This window comes from Manis pentadactyla, chromosome 16, assembly GCF_030020395.1.
Source record: "Manis pentadactyla isolate mManPen7 chromosome 16, mManPen7.hap1, whole genome shotgun sequence".
Taxonomy (NCBI): domain Eukaryota; kingdom Metazoa; phylum Chordata; class Mammalia; order Pholidota; family Manidae; genus Manis; species Manis pentadactyla.
The window spans coordinates 23,375,536-23,401,393 of record NC_080034.1 but is presented as its reverse complement, the minus strand read 5'-3'; the positions used below and the strand labels follow the sequence as shown (position 1 = coordinate 23,401,393).

Sequence of the window (25,858 nt, the reverse complement as noted above, 5' to 3'; positions counted from 1 at the left end):
TGTAGCGATGAATCATATGTTTTGGTATTTTGATAGAGGATTTCAAAAGATTCTTATTAGAGAACTGCAGCCCAAAGGATAAAAAACTATACTCTGAAACATCAAGCATAACAACAAGCAGGGAAAGGAGATAATTGGAAGCATTTTGGAGCATGTTACGTAGATCAGTGTTTAGTGTCTCAGACCTTGAATCCAGTCTGCCTGGCATCCTATCCCAGCTACAATGTTTACTTTGTATGTGAACTTGGTTAAGTCAAATTTTGTGACTGGTTTTGTTCTCTAAAAAAAATGGGGATAATAATTTCTTCAGAGGGTCATAATGAATTTGTAGTGACGATCCTAATGGTAGTGCACATGAAAGACCTAGGACAAAGCCTTGGGACATAGTAGGGACTCAATACATGTAACTGTTACTCTTATTGTCATTTTTGGCTACCAACATTCAAGACTTTCTATTTTGAGGGAATTTTTTAAATAAAGGCTTGCTTCACACTGTGGAAACTAAAGTTAGGCAGATATTTCCAATCCTCCCCCAATCCCCCTTTGGTAGTTCTAGCCTGTGACCTGGGCTCAGTCAATTGGATCCTCATAGGTGGAATTTAGAGAAATTGGAGGCAGTTATGCACCCTGGAGGCTGTTTGTGACCAGCAGTAGTAGTGGTTTTTAAACTAGAATGTTTGTGAGGTATCCTCTGCTTGTGAGCTCGCTTGCCTTGGCGGGACTTACTGCCTTACCTTTGTGTCTCCAGCCTTCATCCGGAAACCAACAGATTCTTTGCATCTCGCAGCCTTCAGCTGATTTTGTGAGCTGCTTCATACCCTTCCAGTGAATCCCATTTTCTCTTCAGACAAGAAAGTTTGGTTTCTGTAGTTTGCAACTAAGAAACTTAATGATCCACTAACCTCTCTGTACCCTTCTTTCATCTCACTATTTATTCAAAACCTTTATTGAGAACTTCCTGTGTACTGACAGAAAAGCTAGAAGGTGTGATATTGCTCCTCCGAAACAAATTCAGGAACGTGCCTAGGAAAAAGACACTCACACTAGGATACTAGGACGCCCTTTCCAAACTGCAGTGGATTTTTGGATCTGTCATGGGACTTAGGGCATTTTTACAAATGAGAATCATGAGATTGTTTATCTGTAAACACACACACACACACTTCTGGGAAAAAAAGTCACTTTAAGCTAACCATGAAATGAAGTGGCTCTTTATCAAAGTTTTAAAAAGAGTTTTCAATCCAATAATGTCTTTTTCTCAACCATTTTGCACGTAGGAAAGGCATATCAGTAAGTGTTGTCCAGGTATGATAGTTTGACAACTTCCACTCATGTTTGCTACTCTGTATCAAGCCCTGCACTGGATTATTCCCACGGCTAGAGCAGTCTCTCTGTTCACAGTGGCTTCTGCCTAATGCAGTTCCTTCAGCCTAAGACTTTCCTTCTCACCCAATTCAAGCTAACTTCTCATCTAGTAAAAGGAATCTTGGGTTAAATCTTTTTATATGACTTGATTTTTCATCTCAGTTCCCAGCTTTCAAGATTTCAAGATTAGCTCACTGAAGAACTGACCCTCCAGGAATTAATTGACCCACTTATTAAGCCCTTTATGGTCTTGAACTTTTAACTGTCCATGACTTCTTGATTCTTGGCTCTGCTATGATTTGACTTTTGACTTTCCTTCACATCAGTGAATCCATAAATGCTATGGAGATGATGCCACAGTGACCAACAGCAAGAATGTCGTTGCACTGAAGGCATTCTGCAACCACCCTCTGTCATACAACCCCTATCACCAACTAGCCAGCCAGTTTAATAAATGGGTTAAGCAACAACATATTTCCTGATGTTGAATGTACATGATTGACATAGTTTTTAGAAGGCTATTGTGGTTTGTGATGGTGACTTTTAATGGGGGAACCAATGGATAAAGGCAGGTAACAAGACAAAGGTGAAAGTTTGCAAATACAGAATGTTAAAAAAAGAGACTCGTGTGCATACAATTAATCTAAAAACACTGCCACTTTCATCTGCTTCCCGCCCATAAGAATCATGTTTTCCTTTGTGGGTTTTATTGCCCCCTTAGGGCTTCCCTATATTCTAGGACTATGTGTAATTATTAATGTGACCCTTACTTTTTCTATTTTCCAAATTTTCTAAAACTACTATGCATTATTTTTATAGAAATAAGGAAACTATAACATTATTTAAAAATATTAATGGATTATAGAGACCAGGAGGGATATAAAACATAGTTAAAAGTCTTTGCAAACTGTAGCTCAAACGGAGTTTTTATTTCTCACTGGTGTTAAAAATGAAATGCCTTGGAACTTAAATCTTAAAGTCAAAATAAATATATTTAAACACCTTGATGTACCTTATCTAGCCCAGGAATACTCCTAACTTTGGAACAATTCCCTGCCTTGAAGTTTACCTTGATTCATTATCTTATTTCCAGTCCTGTAACACAGTTTGCCTGTTACACAAATAGGCAAACACATGAAAGTTATTCTTTAACATTTAGACCTGTGGGGAAACCAACAGATTTTGTTTCATGAACTAGGAGAAAACAGTGATAAACTGTTTTAAGTTGATGAATATATTGATAACAGACCTTTTTAGTTGCAATGTGACTGAATCATAATAAAACAAGGATAGTGTTGTCTTGGAAAAATGGATTTACATTATCTTCTTTACTGTTATTTAGGCAAATGGAATATTAGCATAAAGGAAAGCTTTTTTGAATTTTGGGCAAAATATTGCTCACTATTTCTCCTTAACAAATTCAAGAGCGTGCTTTGGAAAAGACACTTATACTAGGATCCCCTGATCAAACTGCAGGGCTTTTCGCTGCTATTTAAGGGAGAGTCAAGTATTCAGGGGTGATGTGGAAAAGAGAAATGTTCCCAAGCAATTTGCAAGTCAGGTAAATATCAATGAATAGACTTGGTAAATAAAGAAGAGACTACTCTCTAATGTACTATTCATTGATATCTTAAAATTCCATTTGTGAGATCTATGACTAGCAAATGGATAATCATGAGTTGTTCCTTTCTCAACCAAGGAAGACCTACAGTTATCTCTAATTTAAGGTGAAAACTAAGGGGCTAAATATATTGTTTGTTTTATAACAAAAAGAAAATCAGAATAGAAATACCAGGATTCTTCATCCATTGACTGGATAAGGTTCACCCTCAGTTCACTTAATTTAGTCAAAGTATCAGAAAACTTAAAAGTTAAAGAAAATCAAATGAATCATTTTGGGAAATAATACAAAGGTAAGTACATTTTTCTTTTTGAAATACATGTTGTGTTTAGGTTTATAACCACATTGACCATTTTTTCCTGTATTGGCTGATCAATTTATTCTAATAAATTAGCCAATTACTCAGTTCTCTCTAATGAACTCAATTTTGCAAACGTCAAAAGACTCAACACAGTTACAATCTTCAGTTCACTGCTCACCCATAGGCTAGCAGAGCAATAGCATCTTTGGGAAGTTGGGACTAGAGGAGAAGAAACTGATTGCAGTAGCAGATACTTAAAAAAAAAAAAAGGAAAAGAAGGAGAAAGAAAAGAAAACCAATTATTGTGGGTTGAACTGTGTTTCTCTTCCCCAAAAGATATGCTGAGGTCCTCACCTTGGTACCTGTTAATACTACCTTATTTGGAAATAGGGTCTTTGTGGATGTCATTAAATTAAGATAAGGTCCACGTGGACTGGGGCAGGCTCTATGTGATTCTCACTCGTCCAACACCAGATGCAATGGTGTATTTTTTCCCTACTTGTATATATAACAGTAACCATATTGTACACAGCATAGTATAATAGCAATAGTAATAGTAACATAACTCCGTTCAGGTTCCCAGGCCCAATTACAATGTATATAAGTATGTGGGAGGGGGTCTTCCCACACATACTAACACCAAGCAATTCTCGAATACCAGCAGGGTGTTGGAGAACTCAACTCAATTCTGATGCTGTCTTCCCAGAGACAGCACCAAATTCTCCAGGTAAGGGCTCCATCCTGCAAGACTGCCCTTTGGCCACCACTCCAGATGCTGGTCGCAAGCCCCAGGCTTCTGTGCTTCTGACTTACCAAATACAGATTGGAGGTTCCAATAATCTCCCCCTTGGGTTTGATTAATTTGCTAGAGTGGCTCAGCTACGTTTACCAGATTAATAAAGGATACCATAAAGGATACAAGTTAACAGCCAGATGAAGAGAGAGACACAGAGCAGGGTCCCAAATGAAGGTGCTTCTCTCCTTGTGAAGCTTGGGGCCTGGCTTGGTGGCACCTGGAGGCATTCTGGGTCCCCAAGCTTAGAAGCTTTCTCTCTAATGCAGATGTAGGATCCCACCGAGCTCACAGCAGAGCAGAGCAGAGCAGAAAGAGGAAAAAGCTTTTCTCAGGGGCTTTGGTGAGGGCTTCATTGCATAGTCATGATTGACTAAATTATTGGCCATTGACTGATTCAGCCTCCAGCCCCTGCCCTTGGGTGGGAGTCCAAAATTTCATTAATATGAAAAGCACCCATTTCACCTTTAAGACTCTGCAATGTTTTCAGGACCAGTGGATGAAGACCAAATATACCTGGGAAATATATATTTGGTCACATGAATGACAAAATATGTATTTCTTATGACTCACTATGCTGTACCCTAAATCCAGTGACTGTTTTCCTTATAAGAAGACAGATTTGAAGACACAGAAGACACACAGAGAGGGAAGAAAGCTAGGTGAAGATGGGGAAATAAATGGAGTGATGCAGCTACAAACCAAGGAGTGCCAAGGACTGCAGCTACTCCAAGCTAGGAGGGAGGCATGGAATGGTTTCAGAGCTTGCAGAGGACACAACTCTGTAACACTTTGATTTTGAATCTCTCTTCTCCATATCCATGAGAGAACAAATAAATAAATTGCTGTCATTTTAAGTTACCTCACCGGTGGTACTTTGTTAACAGCAGGCCTAGGCAATGGATACACCAGGCATCTAGTTTCACACTCTTCCTGTCCTGTCCTCACCTCAAAAGTAGAGGATATGATATCTTTTAGGGCACCCTTGATGAAACTTCTGTCTTTGCCAGAGAGAAAGCATCTGTAATTTGGGAAATTCCTAAAGCAATTTAATCCCCCAGAATTTACTGCAGAGACCAGATAACATTTTAACTAAGAGACATGTATAATCATACAAGGAAATAAATTTTTCTGGTGTATAAGCTTCCTTGAAAAGTTTTGCTATCACGAGTTCTTTGCACTTACTCTGATAAGAGATTCCAGCCTCCTGCAAATTAAAAGTGGCATAAAAACAGACATATAGACTTATGAAATGGACTAGGGAGTTTAGATATAAACTCTCAAATATATGTTCAAATGAATTTTGGCAAGGATGCCAAGACCATTTGATAGAGATAGGACAATATTCTCAAGGAATGGTATTTGGAAAATTGCATATGCACAAGCAAAAGAATGAAGTTAGAACCTTATCCATATATGAAAACTAACTCAAACTGTATAACCATATACAAAAAATAAGTGCTACTACAAAGCCACATTAATCAAGACAATTTGGTACTGGCACAAGAACAGACCCACAGACCAGTGGAACAGAATAGAGAGTCCAGATATTAACCCAAACATATATGATCAATTAATATATGATAAAGGAGCCATGGACATACAATGGGGAAATGACATCCTCTTCAACAGCTGGTGTTGGCAAAACTGGACAGCTACATGTAAGAGAATGAAACTGGATCATTGTCTAACCCTATACACAAAAATAAATTTGAAATGGATCAAAGTCCTGAATGTAAGCCATGAAACCATAAAACTCTTAGGAAAAAACATAGGCAAAAATCTCTTGGACATAAACATGAGCGACTTCTTCATGAACATATCTCCCCAGGCAAGGGAAACAAAAGCAAAAATGAACAAGTGGGACTACATCAAACTGAAAAGCTTCTGTACAGCAAAGGACACCACCAATAAAACAAAAAGGCATCCTACAGTATGGGAGAATATATTCATAAATGACAGATCCGATAAAAGGTTGACATCCAAAATATATAAAGAGCTCATGCACCTCAACAAACAAAAAGCAAATAATCCAATCAAAAAATGGTCAGAGGAACTGAATAGACAGTTCTCCAAAGAAGAAATTCAGATGGCCAACAGACACATGAAAAGATGCTCCATATCACTAGTCATCAGAGAAGTGCAAATTAAAACCACAATCAGACATCACTTCACACCAATAAGGATCGCCACCATCCAAAAGACAAACAATGACAAATGTTAGTGAGGATGTGGAGAAAGGGGAACCCTCCTACACTGCTGGTGGGAATGTAAATTAGTTAACCATTGTGGAAAGCAGTATGGAGATTCCTCAAAAAACTCAAAATAGAAATACCATTTGACCCAGGAATTCCACTTCTAGGAATTTACCCTAAGAATGCAGCAGCCCAATTTGAAAAAGACAGATGCACCCCTATGTTTATCACAGCACTATTTACAATAGCCAAGAAATGGAAGCAACCTAAATATCCATCATTAGATGAATGAATAAAGAAGATGTGGTACATATACACAATGGAATATTATTCAGCCCTAAGAAGAAAACAAATCCTACCATTTGCAACAACATGGATGGAGCTAGAGGGTATTATGCTCAGTGAAATAAGCCAGGCGGAGAAAGACAAGTATCAGATGATTTCACTCATCTGTGGAGTATAAGAACAAAGAAAAAACTGAAGGAGCAGAACAGCAGCAGACTCACAGAACCCAAGAATGGACTAACAGTTACCGAAGGGAAAGGGACTGGGGAGGATGGGTGGGAAGGGAGGGATAAGGGGGGAGAAAAAGAAAGGGGACATTACAATTAGCATGCATAATGTGGGGGGGGCATGGGGAGGGCTGTACAGCACAGAGAGGACAGGTAGTAATTCTACAGCATCTTACTACACTGATGGACAGTGACTGTAATGGGGTATGTGGGGGGAACTTGGTGATGGGGGGAGTCTAGTAAACATAATGTTCCTCATGTAATTGTAGATTAATGATACCAAAAAAAAAAAATAAGTGAACATAAGAGGTAAAACTATACAACTATTTAAAGAAAGCATACAGGGAAATGTTCATGACATTGAATCACTGGATTTAGCTATGATTTTTTGGATATAACATCAAAAGCATAGGCAAAAAAATAAATTGGACTTCATCAAAATTAAAATCTTTTGTCTAAGAAAAAACACTGTCAACAGAGTGAAAGGTAACCCACACAATGGGAGAAACTATTTGCAATTGATATATCTGAGAAGGAATTAATGTCTAGCATATATATATATAAAGAATTCCTACAACTCAATAACAAAAAACAAAACAATCCCATTAAAAAATGGGCAAAGGCCTTGAATATACATTTCTTCAAAGAAGATACATAGATGGCCATTAAAAACATGAAAAGATGTTGAACATCAATAATCATTAGGTAAATGAAATCAAAACCACATCAAGTTACCAGTTCACATTCATTAGGATAGAGATTATATATATATATGTAAGTCCAGAAAATAACAAGTGTTGATGAAGATGTAGGAAAATCAGAATACCTGTGCACTGCTGGTGGGAATGTAAAATGGTGCAGCCACTGTGGAAAACCATATGGTAATGCAGAGAAAATGGAAATTTTATGGCCAGGATTCTCACCTGGCTTTCATATCACACCTTGTATACATAAAAAGAGCCTGTTTGCATACGTATGGGCAGCAGGATGTTTAAGACAAAGCCACCTGGACATAATTCATCAGATAGGGCCAGTCACCATGCAGACTGGCCGGCAGAGTTCCTCCTGGTGTTAGGGGTGGGAAAGGAGAGAGCAGAGAGAGCAGTGGGAGTGGAGAGAGGAAGGCAGAGGGAGAAGCTGCACAGCTCCAGTGGTAGGAAGGGAGAAGAGAGCCCCGTGCTGGGGACCATGAGGGAGCAGCGCCAGAGCCACGAGAAACTGAGACGGAGACTCTTTGTCACTTGTACATAGCCAGGTGACCCATGAGAATAAATTAGGTATGAACCCCTTTTAGCCCACAATTTTCTGTTGTATGTCTTTATTCAGTCTGATCAAATTCATAGTGAACTTGCGCGAAGTGGGGAACTCCCTCCTCCCGGAGCAACAGGTAGTTTCTCAAAAAATTAAACATAGAGTTATCATATGATCCAGCAATCCCATTTCTGAGTATAAACCCAAAATAAATGAAGCAGGGACTAAAATAAATATTTGTATATTAATAAATGTTCATAGTGGCATTATTCACAATACCAATAGGCAGGAACAACCCAAATGTCCATTCATAGATGAATGGATAAAAAATGTGGAATATACATAGTACTGAATATAACCTTTCAAGAATAAAATTCTGACACATGCCACAACATGGATGAATCTTGAGGACATTATGCAGAGTGTACACCTAAAAATAGCTAAAATGCAAGTTTTATATTATATATATCTTACAATTTAAAATTAGTTATTTCCTCCATATGACTTCAACACTAATGAAAGTTATTAAATATATTGTGATCACAAACATAGGTTAGAATACTTGACACAGCATTTTGTCCATAATTAATTCACCATTTTTTCTCTTAACAGTATTTCTGCCTCCAGTTGGAAAATAAATCAGCTCCTGTCACTTTGTGGACATTATTTGTATTGATGACTGTTCTACCTACCACCTTTTAGAGCTTCCATTAGTGTCTCCTTTTTCTTCATAACCCAAGGTAATGCCATGGAAGCAGGCTGCTGGTCTCACTCAGTGATTCAACTTAGAATTTTTCCAGAGCAAATAAAAATCTTCAACACACCACTGTCTCACATTATTAAAAATCTATCACCACCAGTGGGGGAGAGGAATGTGAAACAAATTTTGCAGTTTGAATTTTGCATCAAGATTGCCCTCATAATTAAAACAAAATTCCAATACCAATATTGGAGGTGGGGGGATTCCACACCAGCAAGCAATTCTCTGACACCAGGTGGGTGAAAACTCTCTGAACCTTGTCCTTACTGGGGTTTTATGGAGGCTTCATTACATAGTCATGGTTGATAGATCACTGGCCGTTCTCCAACCCCTCTCTTCTCCCTGGTTGCTCCCTTAAGCAACCAGCCCTCATCCTTTGGTGCTTTCCAAAACTCACCTCATTAACATAACAACAGGCACCTTTATTGCTCTCATCACTTAGGAAATTCCAAATGTTTTAAATCCTCTGTGCCTGAAAAGGGTAGAAGACCAAATAGATAATGCATATTATAAATCATAATATCACAGTCCATCCCCTGTTCTTCACATGCACAGATCCCTTAGAGCAATGTAATCATAAAAGTCAAAAGCTACTGGCACATGACTAGAATCCCAGTTAAACATCTCTCAGGGCAAGACCACTCAGGTTTGCAGGCTTCCATTTGATTCATTAGGTTTGAAAAGCAGTTGTGGTCTCAGTAATAGAAGACTTCACACCCTTTTAGGCATCTGGTATAATTGAACTAAGAGACAGTGTCACCTCTTGCTCTGAGCCTCTTTAGAGGTGTTAATGTAATATTTGATTTCCCTCAGTACATAACCTAGTTGTTTATTCTTTTCTTAGGGATCATCCCTATTTCCAGCCCTTATAGTTGCAGCCCTGGTCCCATGACACTGCATCAGTTGTGCGGGTGGAAAAAAACTTGAGGTGATGTGGGGAAGAAAAGAAGCACAGTTGTTATACTGGAGCTCCCCCACCTTCGTGAGATTTGCACTCTTCCCCACCCCCAATTCCCCAGACCCACCAGAAAAGCCAGAAATCTAGTGGGGCCCTCATTTGACACCACATCAGCTGAATGTAAGCACAAACTCCTAAAGGTGTGCAAACCAGCCCTTTATGCTTTGATTCCTCCATTTTGGACAAACAATGTTTTAGTTACCCATTCCAATTCTCTATCAAACTATTTCTGTGAAGGGATCTCTCTCTGCCCATGCATAAGTGTGCTCCTTGGTCAGAAGAAATGACTGTTGGCTGTTGGCCATCCAAACTGCATTATCTTCTGTTCTGGTTCTTCACAGCACTCTGAGCATTTGCATCCACCTCTGGGTCATAAAACCCCTCCCAGTTGCTGCAGTATTCTTATGTCCACCCATTTCATGGACCCAGATGACCACCGCAGGTCAGCCCATGGGAATATCTGCTTGTGGTTTCCAGTCACCTTCCAAATCTGGAAGGGAGTTCATCTGATGGGCATCAACATGCCTAACTTTAATGCACCCCTCTAGTTTACGTAGGGTCATGCCCCAGAAAGGGCATCCCTTTAATTGGCAAACTTAGGGGCTTTTCCCACTGTTCAATTCTTCCATCACTGTCAGGAAAGCAGCTTGTAACTCAGCACACCAAGATGATCTGTTTTTATCTTCTTCAGAGAGGTGACCTTACAAATAGAATTCAGCTTGAAACTGCCATCCACAAACCGAGCATATCTTTATCAGTCAGTCAACAGCTATTTATAGAGCACTGCCCTAGTGACAGCGGAATCCAGCAACTCTTCACACAGGTCTGAGTCAGTCCCATTCTCTCAATAACAAGATCCTGTATAAACCCTTTGCATACTATTTTGGAGCTTTCCTGAGCACTGCCATCGCCATCAGAGTGCATCTCTGACATCATCCTAGATATGGCTATTTCAGGTTTTAGGATCACTTTACGTCCTTCAGTCACTGGGGTTGCTTCAGTTAATGTCTGAGCAAGGGGATAAATGCTCCTCAGGTGGCAATTCTCCAGATCGAAGTCCCAGTGGCGGTCGCTGGGAGGCGCTCACGGGCTTTTGCTATAAAGTGCTGCTTCCCCGAGGCTCGCACTCAGAGAATTTGTCCCTGCCAGCGCTCCGTTTTTATTCCACCCTGTGTGTGCTTGGGCAGTCTTACTGATTCCCATTAGAATGTCCAATTAAGGGCCGATTTATATGCCTTCTGTTTTACTTTACTAGAAAGGGGAAGTAGTCTTGAATCAAATACAATTTCCATTCTCATAACAGGACCAGGTAAAATAAATGCAACAACTTCACATAAAGCCTGCTCAAACATGACTTTTTAAACAAAGCAAACTTTTAACTTAATTTCATCATCCCTTTCATTCCTAAATTTGGCCTCCTTTAGGGCTTCATTGATAGATTTTGGTTTTACAACACTAGGTAGGGACTATGTTCTCCAGTATGACATAATATCCATTCCATAAAACACGCAAATAAGAGACAAGCTTTTTTATATAAAGACTGCTTAAACAATCCTATCAACCATTACATTTTTACATCTCTCCATCTAATTGAAGCCCGTGTCAGGGCCTCACCAGTGGGTTTTGGCACCACAATGTGATACAATAGGACTCCTGTATCAAGGAGTTCTGGAAACTTCTCTGCCCCTGACCATTTTACCTACTCTTGTGTGAAAGGCGTTGAGTCCGCAGTGAGGCATAGAGCCAAAGGTCCCTAGCCCTTCGGTCATCTTTAATGTGATTAATCTGCATCAGGTTTCTCATAGTAATCTCTGCCTTCCGACTTTTAAATTTCTCCAAATGAGTAAATAGAGCAGACTTTTGAGAGCTCCTTAATATAGGCACTTCAGCAGGGAGACCCTTTGGCCCACCCCACCTTTGGCAGGGCTGTATTAAAACCTTTGTTTTAACCCCATCAATATCTGTTTTATTCATCTAATTTCTTATTAACCATCCAAAGATTTCTGCCCTGCTGGGCCAAATTCTGTGGTTCCCCCTTTCTGTTTTCTTTCTTTTGCTCCTACCAATATTCATTTTGTTTCTTAATAACCATATAAAATCTTTCATCTTGTTGGTTAGAGTCCTTTGAGTCGCCCCTGGTATCTTCCCATTCTCTTGTTAATTAATTTAATGGTTTTATTAGCATCTGTAAAACCCTTGGGGGAAAGCTGAGACAGCAACTGTGATGAGGCTTTCTGGAACTGCTTTTTGGCTTTGCAACAATAAAGTTACAGGTGGTGTCCACGTGAAAGGGGGCCCCTCAACCACATGGTTTATCATGACCTGGATAATGGGCAGATCCAGCTGGTGACTATTCTGGCATCCTAAAGCCAGTCCCACGTGGCTTGCCTATGAAGCATATTAGCTGCTTCCTCTGGGGTACTCCACTTGGCATATATAGCAGGTGACAGGCAGTCTACCTTCTCAGGGTAAACAGACCTTATATTGGCTTTAATCTAGTCCACTAGGCTGGCCCATCCTCAGGGATAACCTCCTGAGTGTTTGGATCACGCAAAGCCGTCTATGATTGCTCCCTTGTGAGCTGTGCAACCTGCCCCCAACCAAACATGCTCTTATGTTCTGCACCATTCATAACTAAAGACACAGCCTGAGTCAGTCACTCTCAGTTCATTTCAGCAAAGATTCCTCAGGAAACTGGTGATGTCCATCCGCAAAATGAAATAACTCCTTCCCATTATACCCTTTGGTTTCAATTGTGGTTTTGCCCATCCTCTACATTCACTACCTTCACTTTCTGGGTGACTCAGAGGTCTTTGTTGTCTCTGCACATTTTTTCCCTTGGAAGGTGGCTTTGAGGGGAATGGCAGAATCTCAGACTCACAGAAATTTGAGCTTGGTGGAGCATCAAGGTCAGACCCAGAGCTCTTTCAACTTCATTTTAGTCGTGTCAGATAACAGTGACTTCTACCTGTAGTCACTGGCTGCAGCACAGCCGCCAATGTGGCCACCCAGGAATCAGGCTCCTCATTCCCGCACTTTCATCCTTTCTATTCCCAAACCACATGCTTCTGTGAGTCAGCACTGTTCTAGCAAATTCCGCCCTCCTGACTACACCTAAGAACTCTGCACCCAATTACAATGTGGCAGGGTGGGCGGTTTCTCTACACCCACAAGTAATTCTCAGACACCAGCTGGTGTCCTACAATGTAACCCAGTTCTGACGTTAGTTACCCTGAGATTGCATCAGATCCCACAAGGAAGGGCAATTCAGAAGACTGTCCCCCACTTCAAGATGCCAATCGCAAGCCCAGGTTGTCAGCTGTGCTTCTGACCAGTTGGCCATTGATTGCAAGTTACATGGATCCTTCCTTAGATTTGATTAATTTGCTGGAGCAGCTCACAGATCTCAGAGAAAATTCTACTTACTAGATCGCAGGTGTTATAAAAGGATGTCACTCAGGAATAGCCAAATGGAAGAGATGCATAGGGCAGAGTATGGGGAAAGGGTGAGGAGCCTCCATACTCTCTCATAGCTTGCCACTCTCCCCAGTCTCCGTGTGCTCATCAAACTGGGAGGCTCTCCAACCCCATCTTTTGGTGTTTTTATGGAGGCTTCATTACATAGGCATGGCTGATGATGTCATTAGCTATTAGTGATTGAACTCAATCTGTAGCCCCTCTCCTCTCCCTGGAGGGCTGGGTGTTGGGACTGAAAGTTTAGTGGTGGCGTCCCAGACAACTAGCCCCCATCTTTAGGCACAGCCCTAAAGTCCCTTCATTGACATAACAAAGGACGTCTTGATTGCTCTCTTCACTTAGGGAATTGCAAGGAACTCTGTGCCAAGAATGGGTTTAAGATAAAATATAACTGTGTATTTGTTATTATAAACCACAATATCACAAAGGTCCTAAATAAAACAAAGTGACAACACAGGCACATATCTGGAGAAGGTATTTCTGGTAATAATGGGAGTAATATGCCTGTAGCAGTAAAGAAACTGTGATGTTTGAGGAACATAAAGAGGCCCAACCAGGCTACAGCAGGATGACCCAAGAGGAAGGTGGTAGGACATGAGGTCAGAGATTGAGGAGGGCCTCCATCAACTAGGACCTTATGGGCCACGAGTCCCATCAGAAAAGTTTGCCTTAAAGGTAAAAGAAGTTATGACAACTCAGAAAACAGGATTTTTTGCTGCACGTTTCCCCACAAGTTTAATAAAGATCGGCATAGCCTTCTAATGACTGAATCCACATCTGTCTGTGGTAAGCTGTACTCTATTCTTCTACAGTTGGAGAAATGGTCTCTTCCTGTTTTTGACTGTCTCTTTAGAACCTATTAGTTCTGTATTAGTGGCCGGCAAGGGAAAGAGCTTCCTATTTACAGAACTCGGATTTCAGGGATGCCTGAAACAGGGATTTATCTTTTACATTGTGGTTTCTGGAACCTCAGTGTTCTTTTTGGTCTGAGGTGCTGGATTCCAGAATCAGAGCAAAGAAATCATTTAAAAATGTGGTGTTGAGCCATGGTTATTCACAAAGAATGGGGGGATAGCAGGATAAGATAGAAAGGCAAATTTTCTAGAGTATGACTTCTGTATCACCTAAATTTTATAAAGAGCCTGAATTATTTAACATTTTGAAAAAAAAGAAAAGAAACTTGGAGTTCGTTATCTCAATATCTTCCTTACTTCTCCACACACTCTCCTTAGATCATCTCCTACCACGTGGAAATCTCAGGCATCTTTGCACTTTCTCTTCCTCTCTAACCCTCATGTTACCAGCCCATTATTCTACTGTTGGATTCTCTCAGAGGAGGACGCCGCCCCAAATCACTCACGGAAGGCGTCTCTTGATGCAACAAGCAAGAGGAATTTATTCAGAGGCCAGCTAGCTGGGGTCTATGTGTTAGCCCGACGCAGCGGGTCTCAACACGGACCTCGAACACACAAAGCCAGAAGTTTTTATAGCATTTTCAAAGGGGCAGTATTTTCTACAGTCACAATACAGTGTTTTTTTTTCATAGACACATAAATTTTCGGCTGACGCCTCATCCTGGGGATCTGGTTAGATAAAATCACTTTCGGAATGCTTAGGGTGGTTCTAGCAAGATAAGCTTAACTGATTGAGGTTGGCTAACTAAAGGTCACTACAATTAACACTGGCTGACTAACTTGTTTTTCAAAGTTCTAGTAATTTTTCTCCTTCTAGGTTAGAAAATGGTGTTTGAGCCTTTAAGATGGCTGTGCTTATGCTAACTTTTGATTCTTCAGGTTCTACATTTCCCCACTTCTCTTTAAGGGCATTCTAATCATGGAATGTTTGTATCTTTTTGTTGGGTGAGTGAATGATATTGTTGCTGCAACATTAGTACATGAACGGCACTCACTTTTTTTCTAACAAAAGTTATCAGCCGATTTAATATGCAGGGTTTCAAAGTGAGGAGCAACACAAAGATGAGTAAGGGCTCAGCTAGAGTGGATATCAAGGTTGTAAACCACAGGGACCTAGTGAACTAAGATTCAAATAGCCTTTGGCCGGCTTCTCGTTCTCTCTTTCTCTGGTCTAGCTTTTCTCTAAGCTTTGACATTGAATCTCTTACTACTCTGGAATGGTCTGCATAAAAGCAGCATTGTTCTTTTAAAGCTGCACACAATCTTCTTTTTTTTAGAAACAGCAGATCTAGCTCTCGTCTGTTCTGCAAGACTACTTCAGAGAGGGAAGTCAGAGATTCTTCAAGTTTAGTAATGGATTGCTCTATGGTTTTTAGGTCTTCATCAATAGCTGTTTTTAGTCTCTCATAATGTTGGTTCTCTTGGATAATAGCGGCTGTCCCTGTTCTTACTCTGGCTGCGACTCTTATCTTTAACAATACAGCTAAGGTCAGTGAGACCGGCTCTCTTTTATATCTATGCCTAGGTTCAAATTCAGCTACGAATGAGAGGTCATCATGATACATCAACCTGGGCACTAGCTGAACTATGATACAGAAATCGCGGGAGGAGTTGAAGGCAGAAGTAGAGACACATGGGGTCACTCCAGTGTTACAAGCTCGCTACCCTTCGGGAGGAGGGACTAGATACTCATTTTCACTTGAGGAGGTCACAGCTATGGTTTCATTACACAAAGCTTTATGGGTGGGGGGGACTGAACTGAAACATTTTCTTCTTCCAGTTACTCCAGTCAGAGTTAGCTTCTTGTGGCTTCCCCAGCTACAGATCTCGTGACGGGTTGTCCTGTTAAAACTGCTTAACAATCTCAATCTTTCATAATAAGGCGGCCCAGAAGAGAAACACAACTAACAGGATTCAGTAGTGTTAGGGTTGGTGGTATTTAAGACCTGAAAAGCCCCTTCAAGGAGGTTGAGAAGGCGTTGTCCGGTGCCAGGAAAGGAGGTGGCTCGGCCAAGAGTGGAGGCGGAGGGAGTGGTGGCAGAGTCTATAGGTGGGGCTAGGGCCTGTTTTGGGGCTGGGGCTGGGAGACGCGATTGATCTCGCAAGACAGCGTTGGGTCTTACTGGGGCAGCTGGAAGGGTCTCAACTTTGAGCCTGATAGTAAATATGAGGCTTTTATTATATCTAGATTTATAGTATCTGAGCCCCCACTGTCGTCTAGTGACTTATCTTTCATACTGGCGCCCTTTATCACTGAATGTGATATTTAAGGGGTTGCATAGCCTTGTCTGCTCACAGTTGGGGGATGTGTGGTTCAGGACTACTTTAAGGAGGTCTCAACTGGACACAGGGTTCTAATAAACATTACTCGTAGTTTCACAGCCTCAAGAGCTACAATAAAAGGATTCTAAGCCCCCACACTGTCGGGCTTGTTGGTGGGTTCGTCCGTCACGGGGGCAGACATAGAAGGTAGTGGTTTTTATTCTATTGCGTGCTCGGGGATAACTACACCCGCTGTCTCCATAGGAAACCTGGCTCTGGGCTGCAGAATAATCGCGGTCTGGTGGTCGAATTAGGTGGGCCTGTCTCCAAGGTATATTAGGTATGTCCCAGGTATCTAATCCAGCAACTAGGGCGCAAATATCAGGGTGCAGGGACGGCCACCAGGTCTTAAGGGGGGCAGTCTTAGAAACAGACCACACTGCCTCTCCTGTCTGAGAGAAAACCTGCCATGTCAGCAACCTGGGTTCATGGGGGTTAGGGTTCTGGAAGGGGGGAAGTAACTGGGTCATTAGAATTAGAATTGTTAGTGACACAATCATTTTTACACAAGCGAAATTTAAGAGGGTTATCAGTTCGAATTACTCGCCAGTCCGGGTCTGGTTGAGGCGCTTTCTTCAGATGTGAAGCATGTATCCAGGAAGAGATGCCATCTACTTTCACAGCTGTAGGTGTGGTCAAAAGGACGATGAAGGGTCCTTTCCACCGAGGCTCAAGATTTTCCGTTCGATGTCGCCTTACGTAGACAGAGTCTCCCACTTGGAACGGGTGAGGTACTGAAATGTCCTCTGGCCGATAGGCTTCTCGGATAGAGGCTCACACTTCTTTCTGCACAACTTCCAGAGCCCGTAACTTTTCAAGCAGAAACTTATTAGTCACAGATTCAGGGGATACGTGGAGGTGAGCTGCATTTAGTGGAGCCGGGGCTCCAAACATTATTTCAAAGGGTGTTAGTCTAAAACGGCTGGGGGTGTTTCTAACTCGGAATAAGGCGAAGGGAAGGAGGACCAACTAATTATATAAACCAGTCTCTATGGATAATTTAGTCAGGGTCTCTTTTAGAGTTCTATTCATTTTTTCTACCTGTCCTGAGCTCTGGGGCTTGTATGCACAATGCAATTTCTAATCCGTCCCTAAAATCTTGGCCAATCCCTGACTTACCTGGGCAACAAAGGCAGGGCTGTTGTCGGAGCCAATTACCTTTGGGATTCTAAACCTGGGAAATATTTCTTCAAGGATTTTTTTAGACACTGTCTGAGCTGTCTCAGTTTTGGTGGGGAACGCCTCTGTCTATCTTGAAAATGTGTCTAGGAAAACTAGAAGGTACTTATATCTATACTTAGCAGGCTTGATCTCAGTGAAGTCAACTTCCCAGTAAGCTCCTGGGCGATCTCCTCGAAGTCTTTTCCCGGATGTTACTGGATTTTTACTCACATTTACTAATTGGCAGGGAACACAATTTCTTACAACTTTGTCAGCCAGTTTTCTTAATCTAATAACATGATAAGGGGAGTCTTGAACCAAGGTCTTTAGGTTTTTTGCTCTCAAATGTGTTAATTGATGCAATTGCCTTAAGTATTCTTCTGCCTCTCTCTGGGGCAGGACAACTCTCTCTTTTTCAGACTTGTATATCTCGTGGGGTGAGGAATTTTTAAACTCTAATTTGTTTATACAAGCGAGGTCTTCGGGTGTATACTGGAAGCTCTTAATACAAGTGGCCTCCGGGTACACTTGGAGGGGTAAGATATTCATTCCCTGGGCTGCTTGTTTTGCAGCTTGGTCCGCCCTTCTGTTTCTTTGAGCTATTAGAGAGTCGCTTTTTTGATGCCTAGGGCAATGTATTATTGCCACTTCTCTAGGTCTATGGATGGCTTCTAACAAATTTAAAATTTCTTGTTTGTTTTTAATATCTTTCCCGGCAGAAGTCAATAACTCTCTCTGTCTATAAATAGCCCTGTGTATGTGAGCGGTGGCAAAAGCGTATCGGCTGTCGGTATAGACGTTAAGTCTCTTACTTTCTGCCATTTTTAGAGCCTGAGTCAGAGTGACGAGCTCTGCTCGCTGTGCAGAAGTGCCCGTTGGAAGTCTACTGGCCTACACGATTCGGTTATCATCCACTACTGCAGCTCTCGCCATTCTCTTACTATCTATAATGTAACTGCTCCCATCTGTATACCAAGTCAGGAGTCCTGGTCCTTCTAAAGGCTGATCTTGTAAGTTCTGGCGGGTCCCCGTCTCTTCAGCCAGGATTTCTTGGCAGGTATGAAGTACTTCTTTTCTTAAATTGGGGAGCAGAGTAGCTGGGTTTAGGATGGCGGGTGGGGCAAATTCTACACGATCACGATTCAGGAGTAAGGTCTGGTAGTGAGTCATTCTGGCATTTGACATCTATCTTTCGGGTGGTTGCTGGATTATGATCTCCAATGCATGTGAAGCAACCACAGTGAGTTTTTGTCCCAGTGTTAGTTTGTCAGAATCTTTAACTAGGAGGGCCACAGCTGCTACTACTCTCAGGCAGGCAGGCCACCCACTACTCACGGGGTCTAATTTTTTTGACAGATAGGCGACAGGTCTCTTCTAAGGTCCCCATTGTTGGGTCAACACTCCTCGAGCTACTCCGCTCCGTTCGTCCACGAAAAGGACAAATGGCTTAGTTACGTCTGGCAATGCTAGAGCGGGTGCTGAGAGGAGGGCTTTCTTGACATCATCAAAGGCCTGTTGTTGCTCAGATCTCTAAACAAACGGGGCTGTCCCCTTGGTAAGGGGTACAGAGGGGCGGCCAAGGAAGCATATCCGGGTATCTACAATCTATAAAACTCTTCTGTCTCCAGAAACTCGCGAACCTGGCTTGCTGTAGTGGGGACCGGAATCTGCGTCACAGTCTGCTTCCGGGCTTCAGTAAGCCACTTTTTTTCTTTTCTCAGGGAATATCTCAAATAAATCACTTGTTGTTGGCAGATCTGTGCTTTCTTAGCAGATGCTCTATACTCTAATTTGGCAAGTTCAGTCAAAAGGGCTTCAGTGGCTTCTTGGCAGGTCTCCCGGGTGGGAGCGGCTATCAATAAGTCATTAACATATTGCAGCAAAGTTACTTGTGGGTTTGAAGCTCGGTAGAAAGCTAAGTCCTGATGTAAAGCTTCATCAAAGAGGGTGGGCGAGTTCTTGAATTCTTGTGGCAAACGAGTTCAGGTCAATTGCCCAGTAGTTCCTGTGGTGGGATCTTTCTACTCAAAGGCAAACAGCGGTTGGCTGTTCTGGTGTAAGCGCAGACAAAAGAAAGCATCTTTTAGATCTAAAACTGAATACTAGATGTTTTTTAGGGCTAGGGAGCTTAGTAGGTTATAGGGATTTGGCACGGTGGGGTGAATGTCCTGTGTCTTTTTGTTAACTTCTCTTAAATCTTGTACTGGTCGGTAATCTCTCGTTCCTGCCTTTTTTACAGGCAGCAAGGGGGTGTTCCATGGGGATTGACATTTTACTAATATTCTCTGTTCTATAAGCTTCTGGATATGTGGCTTAATTTCATCCCTGGCTTCTTTACTCATTGGATATTGCCTTACAGTCACTGGCAAGGCTGAAGCTTTTAGTTCTATGATTACAGGGGGCTGGTTCTTGGCGAGCCCCATGCCCGCCGTCTCCGCCCAGGCTCCTGGGAATCGGTCGAGCCACTCCTGACTAATTCGGGAGGGCTCTGGTTCTATAAAAAGACAGTATTCGTCTTCTAATCTTATGGTCAGAATACTCAAGTCCAAAGGCTTATTTTCCTGATTAGTCACCAGAGGTTTCTCAGCTTGAAAAGATATTTGGGCTCTTACTTTGGTTAAGATGTCTTTTCCGTGGGGCGGAAGATGGCGGCGTGAGTAGAGCAGCGGAAATCTCCTCCCAAAACAACATATATCTATGAAAATATAACAAAGACAACCCTTCCTAGAATAAAGACCAGAGGACACAGGACAATATCCAGACCACATCCACACCTGAGAGAACCCAGCGCCTCGCGAAGGGGGTAAGATACAAGCCCCGGCCCTGCGGGAGACGAGCGCCCCTCCCCCCAGCTCCCGGCGGGAGAAGAGCAGGCAGAGTGGGAGGGAGACGGAGCCCAGGGCTGCCGAACACCCAGCCCCAGCCATCCGGGCCAGAGTGTAGGGCCCTCGATACTGGGAAAACAGGGCAGCAAGAACAGTGAGCAGGCACTGGAGGCTGGGCGACAGAGGACATAAGAAAAGCGCGCGACCATTTTTTTTTTTTTTTGCTTTTTTGCTGCTTTGTTTTGGCGAGCGCTGTTTGGAAGTCTTAAAGGGACAGGGACCCCAATATTAGGGAAACAGGACAGAAAGACCGGTGAGCAGAGGCCTGAGGCTGGCACCGGAGAATAAAGAAAAACGAACGACCACCTTTTTTTTTTTTAAATAAAAATTTTTTTTTTTTTTAATTAAAAAAATTTTTTTTCTTGTTTTTTTTTGTGGTCGTTGTTTTGTTTTGGCGGGTGCTTTTTGGAAGTCTTAAAGGGGCAGGGCGGGCCACATAATCCAGAGGTAGGGAATCCGGGACCTCTGGGCACCCTAACCCCTGGGCTGCAGGGAGCAGGGAGGCCCCTTACGGAGATAAATAGCCTCCCAGCAGCTCCTGCTCCAACACGACTCCACCATTTTGGAGTAGCTGCCCGAGCCAGGCCACGCCCACAGCAACAGCGGAGATTAACTCCATAGCAGCCGGGCAGGAAGCAGAAACCCTGTCTGCGCGCAGCTGCGCAGCACAAGCCACTAGAGGCCGCTGTTCTCCCAGGAGAGGAGGGCCACAAACCAACAAGAAAGGAAGTCCTTCCAGCCGTCACTCGTCCCAGTTCTGCAGACTATTCCTATCACCATGAAAAGGCAAAGCTACAGGCAGACAAAGATCACAGAGACAACACCAGAGAAGGAGACAGACCTAACCAGTCTTCCTGACAAAGAATTCAAAATAAGAATCATAAACATGCTGACAGAGATGCAGAGAAATACGCAAGAAAAATGGGATGAAGTCCGGAAAGAGATCACAGATGCCAGAAAGGAGATCGCAGAAATGAAACAAACTCTGGAAGGGTTTATAAGCAGAATGGATAGAATGCAAGAGGCCATTGATGGAATTGAAATCAGAGAACAGGAACGCATGGAAGCTGACATAGAGAGAGACAAAAGGATCTCCAGGAATGAAACAATATTAAGAGAACTGTGTGACCAATCCAAAAGGAACAATATCCGTATTATAGGGGTCCCAGAAGAAGAAGAGAGAGGCAAAGAGATGGAAAGTATCTTAGAAGAAATAATTGCTGAAAACTTCCCCACACTGGGGGAGGAAGTAATCAAACAGACCACGGAAATACACAGAACCCCCAACAGAAAGGATCCAAGAAGGGCAACACCAAGACACATAATAATTAAAATGGCAAAGATCAAGGACAAGGAAAGAGTGTTAAAGGCAGCTAGAGAGAAAAAGGTCACCTATAAAGGGAAACCCATCAGGCTAACGTCAGATTTCTCAACAGAAACCCTACAGGCCAGAAGAGAATGGCATGATATATTTAATACAATGAAACAGAAGGGCCTTGAACCAAGGATACTGTATCCAGCACGACTATCATTCAAATATGACGGTGGGATTAAACAATTCCCAGACAAACAAAAGCTGAGGGAATTTGCTTTCCACAAACCACCTCTACAGAACATCTTACAGGGACTGCTCTAGATGAGAGCACTCCTAGAAGGAGCACAGCACAAAACACCCAACATATGAAGAATTGAGGAGGAGGAACAAGAAGGGAGAGAAGAAAAGAATCTCCAGACAGTGTATATAACAGCTCAATAAGCGAGCTAAGTTAGGCAGTAAGATACTAAAGAGGCTAACCTTGAACCTTTGGTAACCACGAATTTAAAGCATGCAATGGCAATAAGTACATATCTTTCAATAGTCACCCTAAATGTTAATGGGTTGAATGCACCAATCAAAAGACACAGAGTAACAGAATGGATAAAAAAGCAAGACCCATCTATATGCTGCTTACAAGAAACTCACCTCAAACCCAAAGACATGTACAGACTAAAAGTCAAGGGATGGAAAAACATATTTCAAGCAAACAACAGTGAGAAGAAAGCAGGGGTTGCAGTACTAATATCAGACAAAATAGACTTCAAAACAAAGAAAGTAACAAGAGATAAAGAAGGACACTACATAATGATAAAGGGCTCAGTCAAACAAGAGGATATAACCATTCTAAATATATATGCACCCAACACAGGAGCACCAGCATATGTGAAACAAATACTAACAGAACTAAAGGGGGATATAGACTGCAATGCATTCATTCTAGGAGACTTCAACACACCACTCACCCCAAAGGATAGATCCACTGGGCAGAAAATAAGTAAGGACACGGAAGCACTGAACAACACAGTAGAGCAGATGGACCTAATAGACATCTATAGAACTCTACATCCAAAAGCAGCGGGATATACATTCTTCTCAAGTGCACATGGAACATTCTCCAGAATAGACCACATACTAGGCCACAAAAAGAGCCTCAGAAAATTCCAAAAGATTGAAATCCTACCAACCAACTTTTCAGACCACAAAGGCATAAAACTAGAAATAAACTGTACAAAGAAAGCAAAGAGGCTCACGAACACATGGAGGCTTAACAACATGCTCCTAAATAATCAATGGATCAATGACCAAATCAAAATGGAGATCCAGCAATATATGGAAACAAATGACAACAACAACACTAAGCCCCAACTTCTGTGGGACACAGCAAAAGCAGTCTTAAGAGGAAAGTATATAGCAATCCAAGCATATTTAAAAAAGGAAGAGCAATCCCAAATGAATGGTCTAATGTCACAATTATCGAAATTGGAAAAAGAAGAACAGATGAGGCCTAAGGTCAGCAGAAGGAGGGACATAATAAAGATCAGAGAAGAAATAAATAAAATTGAGAAGAATAAAACAATAGCAAAAATCAATGAAACCAAGAGCTGGTTCTTCGAGAAAATAAACAAAATAGATAAGCCTCTAGCCAGACTTATTAAGAAGAAAAGAGAGTCAACACAAATCAACAGTATCAGAAACGAGAAAGGAAAAATCACGACGGACCCCACGGAAATGCAAAGAATTATTGGAGAATACTATGAAAACCTATATGCTAACAAGCTGGGAAACCTAGGAGAAATGGACAACTTCCTAGAAAAATATAACCTTCCAAGAGTGACCCAGGAAGAATCAGAAAATCTAAACAGACCAATTACCATCAACGAAATTGAAGAGGTAATCAAAAAACTACCAAAGAACAAAACCCCCGGGCCAGATGGATTTACCTCGGAATTTTATCAGACATACAGGGAAGACATAATACCCATTCTCCTTAAAGTCTTCCAAAAAATAGAGGAGGAGGGGATACTCCCAAACTCATTCTATGAAGCTAACATCACCCTAATACCAAAACCAGGCAAAGACCCCACCAAAAAAGAAAACTACAGACCAATATCCCTGATGAACGTAGATGCAAAAATACTCAACAAAATATTAGCAAACCGAATTCAAAAATACATCAAAAGGATCATACACCATGACCAAGTGGGATTCATTCCAGGGATGCAAGGATGGTACAACATTCGAAAGTCCATCAACATCATCCACCACATCAACAAAAAGAAAGACAAAAACCACATGATCATCTCAATAGATGCTGAAAAAGCATTTGACAAAGTTCAACATCCATTCATGTTAAAAACTCTCAGCAAAATGGGAATAGAGGGCAAGTACCTCAACATAATAAAGGCCATCTATGATAAACCCACAGCCAACATTATATTGAACAGCGAGAAGCTGAAAGCATTTCCTCTGAGATCGGGAACTAGACAGGGATGCCCACTCTCTCCACTGTTATTTAACATAGTACTGGAGGTCCTAGCCACGGCAATCAGACAAAATAAAGAAATACAAGGAATCCAGATTGGTAAAGAAGAAGTTAAACTGTCACTATTTGCAGATGACATGATACTGTACATAAAAAACCCTAAAGACTCCACCCCAAAACTACTAGAACTGATATCGGAATACAGCAAAGTTGCAGGATACAAAATCAACACACAGAAATCTGTGGCTTTCCTATATACTAACAATGAACCAACAGAGAGAGAAATCAGGAAAACAACTCCATTCACAATTGCATCAAAAAAAATAAAATACCTAGGAATAAACCTAACCAAAGAAGTGAAAGACTTATACTCTGAAAACTACAAGTCACTCTTAAGAGAAATTAAAGGGGACACTAACAGATGGAAACTCATCCCATGCTCGTGGCTAGGAAGAATTAATATCGTTAAAATGGCCATCCTGCCCAAAGCAATATACAGATTTGATGCAATCCCTATGAAACTACCAGCAACATTCTTCAATGAACTGGAACAAATAATTCAAAAATTCATATGGAAACACCAAAGACCCCGAATAGCCAAAGCAATCCTGAGAAAGAAGAATAAAGTAGGGGGGATCTCACTCCCCAACTTCAAGCTCTACTATAAAGCCATAGTAATCAAGACAATTTGGTACTGGCACAAGAGCAGAGCCACAGACCAATGGAACAGACTAGAGAATCCAGACATTAACCCAGACATATATGGTCAATTAATATTTGATAAAGGAGCCATGGACATACAATGGCGAAATGACAGTCTCTTCAACAGGTGGTGCTGGCAAAACTGGACAGCTACATGTAGGAGAATGAAACTGGACCATTGTCTAACCCCATATACAAAAGTAAACTCAAAATGGATCAAAGACCTGAATGTAAGCCATGAAACCATTAAACTCCTGGAAGAAAACATAGGTGAAAACCTCTTAGACATAAACATGAGTGACCTCTTCTTGAACATATCTCCCCGGGCAAGGAAAACAACAGCAAAAATGAGTAAGTGGGACTATATTAAGCTGAAAAGCTTCTGTACAGCAAAAGACACCATCAATAGAACAAGAAGGATCCCTACAGTATGGGAGAATATATTTGAAAATGACACATCCGATAAAGGCTTGACGTCCAGAATATATAAGGAGCTCTCACGCCTCAACAAACAAAAAACAAATAACCCAATTAAAAAATGGGCAGAGGAACTGAACAGACAGTTCTCCAAAAAAGAAATACAGATGGCCAACAGACACATGAAAAGATGCTCCACATCGCTAATTATCAGAGAAATGCAAATTAAAACTACAATGAGGTATCACCTCACACCAGTAAGGATGGCTGCCATCCAAAAGACAAACAACAACAAATGTTGGCGAGGCTGTGGAGAAAGGGGAACCCTCCTACACTGCTGGTGGGAATGTAAGTTAGTTCAACCATTGTGGAAAGCAGTATGGAGGTACATCAAAATGCTCAAAACAGACTTACCATTTGACCC

At 41.7% G+C, this 25,858-nt stretch overlaps 1 long non-coding RNA gene across 2 annotated transcripts in view; it reads left to right on the top strand.

Annotated features, from left to right (window-relative positions):
• The window catches only part of LOC130681187 (uncharacterized), a 40,140-nt gene extending 31,296 nt beyond the window's left edge, over positions 1 to 8,844 (top strand). For both annotated transcript variants that reach the window (XR_008994245.1, XR_008994246.1), the window contains one exon: positions 8,651 to 8,844. This is a non-coding gene — a long non-coding RNA (uncharacterized LOC130681187). The remainder of the gene's footprint in view (positions 1 to 8,650) is intronic.
• Positions 8,845 to 25,858: the final 17,014 nt, after the last annotated feature.